Genomic DNA, 17,113 nt, shown 5'->3' with positions numbered 1-17,113 from the left:
CATATTGCAGGGCAGCTCAACAAAGCAGAATGCAGTTCCTTCAGACCAACAGTCAGGCAAAGTGGCAATCCTTGTTTCACAGCAGACTTTATTCCTGGCAGAGTTCTTCACAGGTCCAGTAGTGACTGTCTTGATAGGATCAGAGCTCCAGTACTTTTAACCAAATGTGCCTTTGAAGTGGGGTAACTTCAAAGCAGGCCCTTGAAGTGCACAAGTTCCCTTTTATCCCAGTCCTGTCTACCAGGCTATCTGTGGGATGTTATTAGTCCGTTGTGTGGGTAAAGGACACTGCCTATTTAGGTGTAAGTGTCAGCTCCCTCTTCCTGCCCAAGAAGGGTAATCAGAATGTAGATGGATGAAGATGAGTTCTCTGTCATACCCACCCTTCCTGTGTTTGTGTGGCTGTTTAGAGGAAATGTACCAAGCGTAGCTGACACCTATCCCAAATGTGCATTGGAGAAAAACTGCAAGGCATGCAGATCAGAGAAATGTCCACTTTCTAAAAATGGCATTTCTAAAACAGCAACGTTAAATCCAACTTCACTAGTAAAGAGGATTTATCAATACCATTCCAAAGATATGAAACATGAGGGAGCCACTCTATTCTAATCAGGAATTAAATATGTTTGAAGTAATTCCCAATGCTAGCCTGTGAGAAGAGTAGGCCTCACAGACGTGAAAAATACATGTTTGTTACTACCAGAACATATAAAACCTAAAGGTACATGTCCTCCCTTTCAGTTAATAGAGCTTGGCTCATGCACTCCGTGTTTATATGGTCTGCAGCTAAAATATATTGCTGTTATTACATTGCTGTCTGTTACTGGCGTACAACAAGGTAGCGCTTGCTGATCAGAAGTGAGTCTAAATAAGTGAGAAATGCGCTCCCCACAAGGGGTAACATCCCCTTGATGCACTGCAAATTCCAAATGGAGAACAATAATCTCTTTATTCTTGATTTGTAAAATCAAACTGTACTCAATTTAGATGATTTCTTCCATCTTAAATTTCTTTCTTCAAGTGAATATTTATTTATTCAAATATTGTTATTTCCTAAGTAAATCACTCTTCATAAATGCATTCATGAAGTGTATCAAAAACTTTATTATTCATCCCATCCCAATGCATTTCGGGCTGATTGAGCCCTTCATCAAGGGATATATTTCTGAAAGGAGAAGTAAAGTGAAATGAGAAATTGGCTGCTGTGGCTCTGTTTGGTCAATCGCCGTCTTGTGATTTAGTTTAGATGTGTATAAATAAATTACTTGTTGCTATAACAGAGACTTGCCCTGTTGGATATTAGTTTAATGTACAAACATTGGTGTGTATCAATAAAGTTGTGGTTGTTATGACAGAAACCTGCCCTGTTGGCATGTTAGTAACTGTGAGCCATGTGGTTAATTTGTTGGTCAATCACACTGACCCCTAGAACGATTGAACATCACCAAGTTTTTGTCAAATATATACATGCAAAACAATGAATATGCAAAACTGTAACAATCCCCAGTGGAACCGGTGACATAAGACACTTTGTGTGTCGATTGTGCTAACCTTAAAACATAGATAGCGCCAAGTGTAAAACAAAACTGAAACGACTCAGTGAATGTCATACATCGGTGGAAACGTACTCAGGTGGATAAGGATCTCCGGTTCATAATGAATCGAAATATTCTGAAAACTGGCATTTGTGTCCTTTCAAATCATGCAAAAGTAGGGAAACATTACGCAGGTATGTTTTTGGCAATACCAATGAAAATAGGGGCCCCCTGAATGCGTAAATAAGGGGCAGACGGGCAGGGGAATCAAGAACAATTCAGTACAACAAAGCAATCTGCCCCCTCTGGTACAAGAAAGGCTCAGCTAGAGACCCCTCATTAATTTATCAGTAATAAGCTCACTTAGACCAGAACAAAATCATAATTTCCAAGACAATATGATCATGGTAAAACGTTCAGTATTTATTCCATTTTTTTATATAAATATATATTTTTTTAACAATAGCAAAACAAAATTACAGTAACACAATATAAGATTAAATCAATCAATCTGGATCCCTCACATCCCTTCAGTCAATCAAATCCAATTCACGCATACTCACACATTCTTCAACCAACCAATACATATCGCACTTCAGTTGCCAGTTGTTAATGATGTATCCAGTCCTGTGTAGTTCCCCAAGAACAATAGGAGACTAGATGACCAAATAGCAGGACAAGCTTGGGGCGCCAACGCGTGTTTCGGTGCTTGGCCGGATCGAAGGCCACACCTTCATCAGGGCACACAGTAGAAGGGAGGGGGAATGGAACCCAGCAAAAATCTCACACTTTCGATACGTCGCATTAAAATGTTTCAGGCATGAAGATAAATTCAAGGCAGGCCAACGACATCCCAGAGGGATAGTGATAGCACACAGGACACAAACTAGCAGCACAGAAGGGCACAAATGTTGGTCGGAAAGCCCCTGATAATAGGCAACAAGATAGAACAACAATCCAAGTAGGAGAAACCCCACGCGTCGGTGGTGACTCCGTGAGTCGTACTGAGATTAGTCGCGATCCCAAACCCGATTACAGGGATTGAAGATTCGGGCTTTGAAAAACGATTTCGAAATCCACATTTTTCAGATTAAGTGGAGGATGCAACTTCCGCTTGCCACTGAAAGATAGAGCAATATTTTTTCGGAAGCAGGGATCACGTCGACGAGCAACAGGGTATCAGCAAGAAACGCCACAGGACTGGATACATCATTATCAACTGGCAACTGAAGTGTGATATGTATTGGATGGTTGAAGAATGTGTGAGTATGTGTGAGTTGGATTTGATTGACTGAAGGGATGTGAGGGATCCAGATTGATTGATTTAATCTTATATTGTGTTACTGTAATTTTGTTTCGCTATTGTTAAAAAAATATATATTTATATAAAAAAATGGAATAAATACTGAACGTTTTCCCATGATCATATTGTCTTGGAAATTATGATTTTGTTCTGGTCTAAGTGAGCTTATTACTGATAAATTAATGAGGGGACTCTAGCCAAGCCTTTCTTGTACCAGAGGGGGCAAATATTTTCGGCAGTAACCGCGTTGCAAACCTCTGTGTAAAGACATGCATGTAGACCAATGTCTTTAAGCATGCACAGGTCTTGATTTAAAATGTGATAACAGTTCGACTGAGGTTAACCTCTTCCATACTCATGACAAGCTCAGCTCGTCATGAGTCACGGCCCCGCTATGCTCAAGACAAGCTGAGCTCGTCATGACACGCCCGGCACTCACATGCGGGGCTAATTCCCCCGCTGCCCTGAGCGTTCTATAGAAATGGGCGTGGTCATGATGAGCTCAGCTCATCATGAACACAGCACCACTGTGCTGCGTGACAAGCTCAGCTCGTTACGAGCACCACGGCACCCGGCGCGGCCCCCCTTCCCCCCAGCACAACAGGGGAATTAGCCCTGCAGCAAAGGGGTTAAAAGCATGCATAGACAGAAAAAAAGGACATGTGTGTGTATGAGAAATAAAATCTCCATGTTTGAAGTGTAAATGCCAGATGATTAATCAGATAATTAGCAATTTTACATAAAAAGTAAGATAAATGTAGAAGTAACTTTAGGGAAATCCCCAAAATTAAGAAGATGCAACTATTTCATTATACAATAAAGTGATTCATGTGATGCAAAGTGATCAAAGTCCAATGACATTGAGCACCTAGCATATTAAAGAAAAAAACTATATCAATGCAAACATTCAAACCATGTGGCATCAATGCACTAAGTCTTTTGATCCAAAAGGTCACCTGTTACAACAGGTACTTCTGATTGTCTCTCCCTTCTTTAGCTTCAATAGTTTCCAGTTTCATGTAGCATAGTTGGCAAATGCTGTGGTTATGAGCATTAAAATGTGTAGCTATGACTGACTAGGCATTTTTAGTTCTTACGTTGCTCTTGTGCTCATTCAGTCTAGCTTTGATTTTTCGTTCCAATCTCCCCACATATACCAAGCCACATGGGCATTTCAATAGGTACACTACATTCTTCGAATCACAACTGGCTGTTGTGTGTATTTTGATCCTATTGCCTTTCAATGGGTCATTTATGAAGTTGCCTTTTATGATGCTGTTGCAATTGTTGCAGTTCAAGCAGGGAACAGTGCCTTTGTATTTGCTTTGTCACTAAAGTCCATTTTCTTTTCTCCTAGTAGCTCATTAATGTTCTTGCTGCGTTCATCGGCAAACATGGGGAACTCATCAAAAATTCCTTTGAAATCAGGCCCTGTTTGTATCATTAGCCAATATTTGTGGAACATTTTCTAGAATCCTGTGATTCTGATGGAAAATGTTGATACTACGACTACTTTCTTGAATTTGACTGGCTCTTTGTAGGGAGTTAATAACTGGTTTGAGTTTTATTCGAGGATCTTAACACTGCTCTATTCAGTACTTCGGATGGGTACCCACTGTACTTGAATCGTTTGATCATGTCAAGCGTGTTAGCTCCCAGTTTGTCTGGATTGGAAACTATTCTTTCAACTCTCAACAATTGTGAGTATGGTAGATGTACTTTGAGTGAGTGCTTATGGAAACTAATAAATTGTAGCATACTGTTTTGATCCTTTTCTTTTCTGTGTATGTTCGTCTCAAATTTATGATTCACTATGGAAACTGATACATCCAAAAAACTGATATTTTAACTGCTAATGTCATAGGTGAACCCAATGCGATTGATGATGTCAATCAATGCTAAGATGGCTGAAATTAATTCATCTCTGGTGCCATTCCACAGTACGAAAATGTCATCAATATACCTCCAAAAAGTGATGAGTTTGCTCTTCCAAATGTTGCTAGACAGGATATGATCAATATCGAATTAGTGCATGAAGAGTTTCGCATACCTTGGGGCTGCGCAATAGCTCTTAGATGTTCCTGTAAGCTGCTAAAAAGAACTCTTGGTTCCAACAAAAGTAACTATGATAAAGCGTGAAGTTCAAGAACTCCAATAAAAACATTTTCAGATCTTCATTCCTCTTTGAGTTGATCAGAAATTGTTCAACTGATTCCATTCCTAAATCATGGGGAATTGACGTGTACAAAGCTTCGATGTCTATAGTACACATGAGGATATCCTGATCCAAATTAATTTTCAATTCTTGAATTTTCTGTAGAAAATCTGTGGTATCTCTGATATGGGTTGTCATGCTGCGCACCAATAACTGCAGTTTTCACTGCAGGTATTTTCCTATTGATTCATAAATATAGCCTCGAGATGATACAATGGGTCTAAGATGTGATTTTATTGGCTCTTGTGAATTTTTGTAACATGTAAATGTTGGGGTTTCTGGGATGTTCTTGTATCAAGTAGCGTTTGTCAACATCTGTGATGGTTCCCTCGGTAACATCCATGTCTATAATCTGTTGTTTTAGTACTTTTCATGAATTCCCCAGTGGGGTTGTCCTCTAATTTCAGGTACGTGGATATATCACAAACATGTTTACTAACCTTTTGGTTGTAATAAAAGGAATTCATGACTACCAATGCACGCCTTTTGTCTGATTTCTGACAAATTATGCTGGGGTTTATGGTCAGGCGATAGATGATCACCTTTTCCTTGGTTGTCAGGTTAGTTTTATAAATTTTTCTGGATTTTAATAAGTCCTGTATTTCTTTCTTGACGATGGCCTCAAATTAATCAAATATGTTATGGCTGACCGAGACCATATTAGAACCTTTTGATTTCGAAGCCCCTTAAGAACCCTTCCTCTTTAGGCTGGTGATCAGCAACTACTTTCTTAAAAAATTCCTCAAGTCGAGGATTCACATAAAATTGAAAAAACTGACTTCTGCTTCTACGATGTTGAAATGTTACGTAGGAATGACAGATGTGCCCTTTTGGAGTGTGTTGATTTTTTTTGGTTCAAGGGAAAAGAAAATAAACTGATTACTAAGTTCCTTTCGTTTACGGTTTCTGACTCCTGGTTACCCTCTTGGGTGTGGATGGATCCATGTTTGTTGCCACCCTTTCCCCTTTTGGTTCGCTGTTTGCCAGTGGTCCTCCCTCAAAAAAAGTGCTCCAGATGTTGTTTACCTTGAGGACTGCTACTCCATTTTTTTATGCGTCGTGTAAGGGCAAGATACAATGATGTGCAAAATATTATAAAAAAGTATTTATGGCAGCAAGACCAAAACTCATATTGTGTCTTGTTTAACCTTTGCATCTAGTGGCAGAGTCTTTGACCAATGTTGCATTTTATGAATTGTGTACCATCTTCTTTGTTTTTTATGTTAGAGATTCAATTTTATCATGAACCTGTTGATTAATTACAATGTTCGTTCTGTCAATAAAAGGGATTGATGGTTAATTGCACGGAGTGTATCTAACTCTAAAAAACATAGCAGGATATTTATGCTGACTGCCTTCCAAAATTACACTTATTTGAATTATTTTCTCATATTATTGTGGCATTCCAGAATATACTTCAGTAAAATGAAAACCGAAATATGCACAACTCCTACAAATGGCAAACTTTAAACTCAAGGAGCATCTCATTTTCAACTTAAACGTGTTCCTTCAATCTCACTCTTTTTGGGGTTTTGTATTCAGTGCCTAGATTCTTTCCATTAACAATCTAATGTATAATTACACCACCTCTCTATGCCCGAGGTGCCTAGTCGAGGAAGAATCAGAAAAACATGTGTTGTTCTTTTGCTTGGCATACAAGTGGGCCAGGTTTAAATGGGTTATTCAACTCTGTAGAAATTTGGGCATCAGAAATTATAAAGAATTCTACAGGGTCCTGAAAGCTGATACCAACCCGGTTTTTGTTGTTGCAATTTCTAAATTCCTATTTGCGATGTGGTGTAAGCAAAGGTTTTTCTTGAAAAACCGATGTGAGAATTAACAATACCCGCTCCTATCTGACTATTATTGTGGTCCGGGCTTTTGAAAAATCCTAGGTTGTAAGCGTAGGTATCTGTTGTAAATCTGTCGTGAGAATTAGCAATACCTGCTCCTAATTAACTATTATTGTGATCCTGGTTTTGATAAAAACATAGGCCGCAAACATTTTTTTAACTTTTTTATTTTTTTATATTGAATTTTTATCTGCCTGCTTCCCAATGGGTGGACACTGCTACTTTGTATGTTGGTACCACTATATTATATAGTGCCTTTTATGACACGGTATCTTTTTATATGAATTCTAAGAGGTTGTTAATTTGTATGTGCTTTTATGGCTGCAACAGCCAAAATAAAGTTTTCATGAATGAATGAATGATTACATTTTCTCGAATTTAACATGGAATAGTTCAAAAGTGTATACAGATAAAAACAATGTATTAAAAAATTCAGTATGCATGCAAACATTCAGAAATGTACTGCAAAATGCGTACAAACACACATACAAGAAGAGTGCGTTGAAGATTTCTGCTTCAATGTCATATACTCTTCTATAATATATGCTTAATATATATTGCTCTCCTTTTCAAAACGAACCTTCTTTTAGTGCACACTTGTTTTATGGCATGATGCTGCAATCGATTCTTTCTTGATTTCTTTACCAGCCAAAGCAGAAAAAATCATTGTCATAGCAAAGGTGGCAGAGGTTTTAAGGAGAGCATGGTTGGGCAAAATTGCATAATATTTTTCCACAACTTATGTTCATGAAAGTTATTTACATTGCAAGAATACCACTTTTTGACTGAAGGAAAGTTATGCAGGAGATGTATGTCTTTTCCCAAACTTCACAACATATACATGCTAAGTTTGCTTTCCAAAGGGAACAGTTCTCAAACTACATTTTGTAGCACATTTAGTGGTACTACAGTAGTACTATAAAATGCTTTTCACATAGCTATGTGCAGAGGTCTACACCTGTGTCTCTATTATCTATTATGTGTGGAGATTTCTGCCCAAAGTTTGAAGATCTCTACAGACTTTAGTGAATGTTTTAGTACTAAATGAGACAGGGACATAGACGAACCGCTGGAAAATGGGAAATACTTACTCCCAAAGGGGAGGGGTCAGGGTAGGAGTAAGGAGGGGTTATGGGAGGGTTAGAGAGGGGTTTAAGGAGGGTCATTCAAGGGCTCACAACAAAATATGCCAATTGCTATTCACAAACTAACCTTTCTATGTTCACTACAGCAAACAAGCACTGGCAAAACTAATAGGTCTTGCCGTTGTGAACGCTATTGACTTTGCCAATGTATTTAAGTCATGTTGTACAGCTGTGTGGCTGTGAACATGGCTTAAGGTTAGGAAGAAGGTGCTGTGATGTGACCAGCTCATAGTGCTGTCTTTTTTATGGCGGATGGGGTAGGAGCAGCACAGACAAGTGGAGGGAGGGCCAGGAGGAACCAGTAACACTGAAATAGGAGGGTAAAAAGAGTGCTATGGCATGACCAGAGATGGTTGCGGCATGGTGCTTTTTTTTCTTATGGCAGGTGGGGTGGGGCAACATAGACAACAGGAGAAAGGGGAAGAGGGAACATCCAGCACACACAATGGAAGGGTGGGCGGTTGGAGTGAAGATGCAATGCGGACAATGAGACGGTGGGAGATGGGAGCATAGGAGAAACATGGACAAAGGGAGAGTGAGAGGGAAGAAGCACATGGACAACAGAAGGGTGGGGATTAAGAAGCATGAGGATGAACAAAGAAAAAATAGTATTTCAATCACAGCAGAAGGAGACTAACCAAAATGCAGCACTTAGTACTTGGTTGGTGCTCCAAACATAGAAGAAGAAATGAAACTGGCATGCATTGGACAATTAGGGGGAAGCAAATAAGAGTGACAATGAAACCAACAAATAGTAAGCCTTTTTTAGTAAATAAAATGTCTTGGAAGTGACAGCATATGCACTGTTGCAGACAAGACCTAAAAAGGATCAAAAACCGTAGTAAATGTACTCCAGCTCCAAGCTAGAATAAGTCCATCCCCATATATGGCCAGCCACTGGTATTGCAGCACCCTTCCATTAAAAATAATGAAGGTAGGGACCTTATAAGAAGTAATAATAAAATTAATGTAAATATTTAAACTATTTATAATTATAAATACACGTAATTTATTGTAGATGTAATGTTTTATTACCATATTTGGTTCTAAAAATGAATTCAACTTTAATTTATATACTGACATTACTTCTAAAAATGAATTCAACTTTAATTTATATACTGACATTACTTTTAATTAACTCTATATATCCATTTATACTACATAGTGAAAAATATGTGTTTTTACTTTGGGTGGGATTTGTTTTCTGAATTTATACTTCAGAAAAAGAATTGAGTTTCAATTCAATATACTAACAATATATATTTATTTTATTTAAAATTAAGTTAATATTGAGGAGACACATGCGCAGCTCCTAAGATGGCCCCCACATAACGAAGCTCCATGTCGCGTCGGAAATGCTGATACAATTATGCGGCTTCTGTGTCCTTAATTGCTTTGGAAACAGGCAGGTAACCGCATTTTAACAAGCCCTGCATTGTGTGACATCTTTGTTATGCTTTTTTGAACCATTTTCACTGCTTTTTGAGGCCCTAAGCTCTGAACCTGCATTGCAGCCGCCATTTTGTGTTCCAGTTGTTTTGTATCCTCAGAGGTCAAATGTTTGTGGCACTCTTTTCCTGGTTCCCATCTCTCTCCTAACGTTTTGAACATATCCTGTTTCTCATTGGCATTGAGATATTGGGGAAGGAGATATATATTTATTGTTGGCTGAGTTTTTTCAACGTCTTCTGTGGCCTGAAGTAAAAGCCTACTACATTCAAATAAAGGCAGCGTTTCCAAGACTTCTAAGTCTGACTCCCCACACACTGTTCTTTCCACGGTCTGTTCACTCTCCTCAGTGGGGATGGCTCAGTCTTCTACTTCTCGGTCAGTACCTCTGCCTTTTTTGACCTCCAAGATGCAGACAACACCTACAACTAATAAGCGCCTCAAGCAAGACCACCTTCTCTTCTAAGCCTCTCAGTCCTCTATCATTAGATACTATTTTGGAAGAGATACATGCGCTGCGCTCATTCATTTAGGAGACTAATACTCCAGGCTTTCCTTGGTGGAATAAAGTGTCAGTGATGTCCAGGATGCTGCTGTAAAAAAAGGGAAGTTGGAGAAAGATATTTCATTGCTTAAAAAATCAGCAGACGATCTCAAAACTGAAACAGACGGAACAATCTTCATTTAAATGGCCTTCGGGAAGGTCTTGAAGGGACTGATCCGGTCCCTTTTTCACCTCTTTTTTTCCAAAGCTTCTAGATCTTCCACCTTCGACTAATTGGAACATCCACCATGCTCAAAGACTGGGTCCTTGTCTTTCTTTTACTTCGGTTCCATCAAAACCTCGTGGAGTGATTCTTCTCTTCTTGCAGTTCACAGACCTCATCCAAGTGTTAAACGCAGCTAAGTCTAAAAAGTGTCTCGTTTAGTCTGGTGCTAACTTGTTTATCTCTCAGGATGTCTCTACTGCAATGGCTAAACAGCGGAAGCACTTCCTTAAACTACAAGCTGCACTACGGGCCCTAGGTTCACGATATGGACTTTTTAATCCATGTCTCTCTTTTTTTTTTTTAAACTTTCTTTTTTCAGTTTTATATTGTTACAGTCATAAAACTCCCCCCCCAATTGGCATCAGAACAGCACGTATACACTTCAATTGACTCATTAAGGCACTTTTGTTGACTGGAGGCTTCACCAAGATACACAAACACTCAGAAGGCGTAGCAGAATAACATATATATAAACAAATATCATTGTGAGTGCGTAACCAGACCCTACACTATACAGTCTACTAGCGATAACTTAGGGGTCCCCCTCGGCCTCCTCCTACGCTCCCGATCCCTGCGGCGAGAATAGCTCGCCACTCGTCCCTTCTGAATCGCTTTGGGAAGTGTGTCCCTGTACTCTCAATCCTGTAGCACACATGGCTCGCCAGGCCAGTAGGTCCTCCTGTAATTTCTCTCATCCCTCCTGGAGCTCTGCATATGTGTTTCTTCTGCTAGGGACCATTCCCGCGCATCCCAGATCCACGTGGGTATCTCTGGGGCCCTCTGTCCCATCCAGGTAATAGCCACCCTGCGTCTGGCCAGCACCAACATCAATTGCATCAATCTATAGGACAACTTTCGTTTCTTTGGTCTAGGTACCAGCGCCAGCAGGCAGTGCAAAGGTGTCAGTGTGATATTGAGTCCCGTAGTGGCAGATATGTGCTACAACGCTTGCCCAAAAGCTTCGGATTAGTGAGCAATCCCAAGCCAAATGCTCTTCTGCGCCACATCTGGGACAATTATCTCCCCTATCTGGGGAATACCACTTCAATAAAATCGGAGTGAGGTAGGTGCAGTGCAGGAAATTAAAATGTACTAATTTAAAGCGTGCGTTACAAGATACCTTCTGTGTTAGAGCCCCTATTTGCTTACGCTGCCCCTGGTACAGTTCTGTATCTAAGTTCGCTTCCCAGGCCACCCACGCCGGTGGCACCGGCGGGGCCGAGTCCAGACGCATGGCTGCATATAGTAGGGAAATAAGTCTGCATCCTTTGCCACAGGACAGAATAATATTCAAGGTGTGAGTCATTGGGGGCGCCTCTTGATACTGAGCCCAAAGCAACCTTACTACATCGCGCAGCCCCTGATAATGCAGGTACTGCCCTCTTTGAAGACCGAAGGCCTCCTCCGCTTGTTCGTAGATTAGGAAGGTCTCGGTGGGGTATAGGTCAGCCAGGGATTCACAACCCCCCTCTCGCCAGGCCCGGAAGGGCATATGTTGTTCCATTGTCACCATAGGCACCAGGATCCAGATCGGCAGGTCCCTGTGGAAGGGCGCTGTGCGTAAAATTCTTTGAAGCGGTGCCAAACGCTCGCTGTGTGCCTCACGACGTAGGGAAAATCTCACTTGCCCCCCTGCCCCGCATCAAAGCCACCCGTAGATCCTGTACCGTTGCTCTACCCGCCAATAGTTGTGTCTCCCAAACGTCTGCATCCGCAAACCATCTGGCAGCCGGTAGCAGCTGCGCAGCATAATAATATAAATCAAAGCGCGGGGCCTCTAGGCCTCCCGCCTCGTAGGAGCATACCACTGTATGCAGTGCCACTCTACTACGCCGGTCCGCCCAGAGTAGGGATGTAAGCAGCATGTTCAGGGTTCAAAAGACCCTGGGGGGAAGAGGACATAGCGTGTTCTGAAGGATATAAATTGTCCTAGGCAGCATCACCATTTTAGCGACGGCCACCCGACCCATGAGAGATAACGGCAAGGTGTTCCAGAAGGACACAGAACGCTGAAGGACTTAATCACCCTGTCAATGTTGCAGGCCAGTGATTGCGCTTCCGTTGAGGCCACATAAGTACCCAAATAGCAAAAGCTATCTCTTTCCCATTGCAGCCCGAGCTCCGGCAAGTCCTCCCGGGGCCCAAACTCAAGCCCCGACAGCGGATATATAAGGGATTTGTGCCTATGGAGTCTCAGTCCCAACGCATCACCGAACCTATCCAGTTGATGTAGCAACACTGGAAGCGCTTCTCTCGGGGCCCTCAAATAAAATAAGGCATCATCGGCATATAGAGATATAACATTACAAGTGTCTCCCACTCGTATGCCCCACTGCGACATCTCAGAACGGATCCGAACGGCAAGAGGCTCTATAGCCAGGGCAAAGAGTAGTGGTGAGAGGGGACACCCCTGTCGTGTACCCCGTCCCAATTGCCACTCCTCCGAACGCGCCGTTCCCAGTCGTACCCTAGCCCGGGGGTAGGTATATAGGATACGGATCCAGCGGGAAAAATTGGGGCCCAAACCCATCACTCGGAGGACTTCTTGCAAGTAACCCCAGTCCACCGTATCGAACACCTTGGCGAGGTCAACGGATACCAGTACAGTCTGTTCCACTGACCCCCGGACCTCGTGTGTGATGTGATTTAAGCACCGTAGGTTCATGGCGGTGTTACGCCCAGGAATAAAGTCGCATTGGTCCGGGTGTACCAAATGCGCCATATGCGGTGCCAGACAGGTGGCCAATAACTTGGTCAAAATTTTTACATCTGTATTGATCATAGTGATCGGGCGATAAGCGGAAGGGTGGAGCTTGTCCCCCTCAGGTTTAAGGATCATGCAAATCTCCCCACTTGACATGCTCTACGGGAGAGACCCATTCTCCAATGCCTCGGCAGAGACCTGTAAGAGGAGACGCGACAATATGTCGCCAAACTCATGATAAAACTCCAGTGGGAATCCATCACTCCCCGGCGACTTCGCGCATGGCAGGCGGTCCAGAGCTGCCCATACCTCACCCAACATTAGTGCCAAATCTAGCTCCTCCTGATCCACTGTGGAGAGGGATGGCACCCTGCAGATAGGGGAGATAAGAAGCTGCGGATATGTCAGGATCTGCAGTGTACACCTGTTGGAGGTGGGATCCGAGGGCCTCGAGGATGTCCCGCTCCGAATGTACCATGTCCCCATTTGAGTTTCGCAGAGCTACAATACGTTCTGGGGTCTGCTCTTTCCAAAGGATCCAAGCCAAAAGCAGCCCGACTTGTCCCCTTCCCTATGGAGACGCTGCCTATATTGGCCCAGAGTATACTTGTCAAGTCGGTCCAGAATATCATGGACCCTCACACGGGCCGATTGCTCCCCCTCCCTCTGCAGGTCGTCAGAAGAATCCGCGGCTTGGACCTTTAAAAGGGCGTCCTCTGCCATCTGCAGATCCTGTAGAAGCTGCTGCCGGACTCCATACGTGAGTCCCATGCAGGCACCTCTCACCACCACCTTTAGGGCCTCCCATTTGGTGGCCAGCGAAAGGCCCCCCTCCTCCCAATTCCCCACATAGTCCCCGAGAGCCGTCTCCACATGCGCCCTTCCGACTTGGTCACGGAGGATATCCACCGGAAGTCTCCAGGTCCGAGGGCGGGAAACCGGAGTACCCCATCATACCAGGCATGCCACCGGGGAATGATCGGATAAAAATTGCGCCTGATGTCTCACCACTATGGACATATTCATCTCAGCATTCGCAACTAAAATCCTATCGAGGCGACTATACGGGTTGTGAGTGGGGGAAAAACAGGTGTAAACTTGTTGCGTCGGGTTTGTCTGACGCCAAATATCCACTGCCCCTATATTCTCAATGACCTCCTGCAGCTGGGCAGTCATACGGGTTTTGTGCCCTCCTGTGGCGGGGACCTATCTAGGACCGGGTCGAGAACACAATAGAAATCCCTCATCCAAAGGATTGGAGCCCCCAAATCGTAAATCAGGATGTCCTGAAGAGCTCGAAAAAAGCCCGGATCCTCCACGTTAGGTGCATTTGTATTCAAAAGGACAATGTTCCTACCATCTAATTATGCCCTGAGAAGCAGATATCTGCCATGAATGTCTGCTTCCACATATTGGACTGCGAATGGGACCCCAGGCGCCACCCAAATCAACACCCCTCTAGCATATGTGGAATAGGAGGAGTGGAATACCTGACCCTGCCACATTTTACCCAACTTCTGTGCCCCCTCATCTGTAAGATGGGTCTCCTGGAGGCATGCAATCGAGACCCCGAGCCTACGAAGTAAAGAAAGGACTCTGTATCTTTTAGTGCATGTGCCTAGTCCCCTCACATTCCAGCTCATAAACTTGTACCCCATGTTTGATGATGCATCCCGCCACCCCACAGAACGCTACCCTCAGTATCCCTCCAACCCCGTGCCTGAAGTGTAATACTTGCGATGCCTAAAACATTCCCCTTCAACAACCCCTGCCCAACCCTCCCCCCACCCGCGAGCAATATACTAGCAACAACACAACCATCCGATATGCCCTTCCCATGCCGGTGCCAGGATGTGCACAGCCACCCCATTCGCCCAACCTGGCTGAACCTCCCAACAGAGAAAAACAAAAAAACACTTCCCACCCCCACCCAGCTCCCAGCAAGGCCGCTATCAGATCATGAATGCTGGACTGAGGCCATTACAGTGAAGGATTCCGTCTTGTGTCCAACCCTTCGCTCTATAACAAGCCACCCCGATCCCTTAAACATTAGACTGAGTATAGACTCCTTGTAGGTAGTGGTCCCCTCACGGCCGGTCAGAGGCCCGAAATTCATCAATCCATACAGGACCACATCCGCTCCTCATGAGAGGGCCTCCAATGGCAGACCCTGAGCCCTCGCCGTCTCTGGAATTGTAGCACTAGTAGGCAAAATATTATCTGTGGTGGGCCTCAGCGTATCTGGAACCAGTACCTCTCCCGGCAGGCGAGTCCTGGACGTCGCCTGCAAGACCTCAGACCCCGTCAGATCCAAGCGGAGGGAACCATCCTCGCCCACCGTGACTCGCCGTCCCTCCTCTTGCTCAGCTGTGTCCGAACGACGTCGTCTCCTGCCCATGCGTCTCCTCTGCAGTCGTGTCCCCATGTACTTCGGGTCCCTCCCCGCGCGCCTGTAGGAAGGGCATCCCCCTGATCTCAAGCCACTCCCAGACCTCCTCCGGGGCCTTGAAAAAGTGCACCTTCCCCTGGGAAATGACCTTAAGCTTAGCCGGGTAGAGCATCATATGGGGATGGGTTGCACTCCGCTTATTTGCAATAATTCTCAAAAGTTCGTCAAATACTTTTTTACTGTTTTAACTGTGCGTGCTTAGAGGAAAACGTGCTCAGCCCAACCATCACGTGTTTAAACTAAACTACATCAAAAATGGGACAACTTTGTGTCCCAAGCCTCTAGCACTGCAAAATGCCGCTTTGGCTATCCATTATTTCTTCACATTTAATCAATTTTCTAAATGTTTACATTTTTTCGTCGTGCTTTATCATCTTGTTTGTCCACTTAAACTTGTACATAGTCACAATCCACAAGTGAGGAATTTAGGCAATTTCCCAAGTTTCTTGCGTTAAAGATGGTCCTTCCGAACCTTTTTCAAAAACACGTAATGGAGCCAGGTTCTTAAAAAAGCAGTTTATTCAGTCCCAATGCATTTCAAGCCTACATGGCTCTTCGTCAGGGGTCACTGAAAATTACAATATGCAAATATATTAATGTAACATCTTCTTATTGTATGCTTTTCAAACACCATTCTTTACATTTAATTTCACTAGTCAGTTAAAAATTTCAGCTACATATGGCTCCCGGTACATATTTACATTGCATTTCCCAACATGTCTTACAGCGTTTCAAAGACCTCCCTGCTATATTTAAACAGAGACCATTCTGCCAGTGTTCACAATATACTTTCATTTCCCTCTTTAAATCAGTGTCTCTAACGTACCTGCTTACAATCCTTCATTCTGCTATGACACCGTCCTACTCCTCACCTACTCGCTAGGGCGTGTTCCTGAACACTGCGGTTTACCTGTTTTTAAACCTTAGTTCCACCCCTCTTTCCCGTTCCAGTCCTGCGCTGATTACGTAGTGATCACCTGACCTCCATCTGTTACTCATTTGCGCTGTCAAACACTCTAATTCCCATAATGCATCATTCCCTTCTGCAGCGTAACCCGGTGCCTATGAATTATACAAAATATATACGTTATCATTAAAAACTTGCGAGATAACTCAAAGTCTGTTGTGCTCAATATAAATATGGTGATTTAGCATTGTTGCATATTCAGTGAAGTTATGTTTCTCTGCGCCAAAACAATGCTTTACGAACACTGATGTTCCGTCTCACGTGTGGAATGTAATATAAAGACTCGTTGATTCTTTGCTTCATCTCCCGTTTAATTATGGGTGCAAACCCCAGGGCTAAATTGTTCAAAACATCATATGGGGATGGGTTGCACTCCGCTTATTTGCAATAATTCTCAAAAGTTCGTCAAATACTTTTTTACTGTTTTAACTGTGCGTGCTTAGAGGAAAACGTGCTCAGCCCAACCATCACGTGTTTAAACTAAACTACATCAAAAATGGGACAACTTTGTGTCCCAAGCCTCTAGCACTGCAAAATGCCGCTTTGGCTATCCATTATTTCTGCACATTTAATCCATTTTCTAAATTTTTACATTTTTTCGTCATGCTTTATCATCTTGTTTGTCCACTTAAACTTGTACATAGTCACAATCCACAAGTGAGGAATTTAGGCAATTTCCCAAGTTTCTTGCGTTAAAGATGGTCCTTCCGAACCTTTTTCAAA

Source organism: Lissotriton helveticus, chromosome 12, assembly GCF_964261635.1.
Source record: "Lissotriton helveticus chromosome 12, aLisHel1.1, whole genome shotgun sequence".
NCBI lineage: Eukaryota > Metazoa > Chordata > Amphibia > Caudata > Salamandridae > Lissotriton > Lissotriton helveticus.
Note: the sequence above shows the minus strand (reverse complement) of the source record.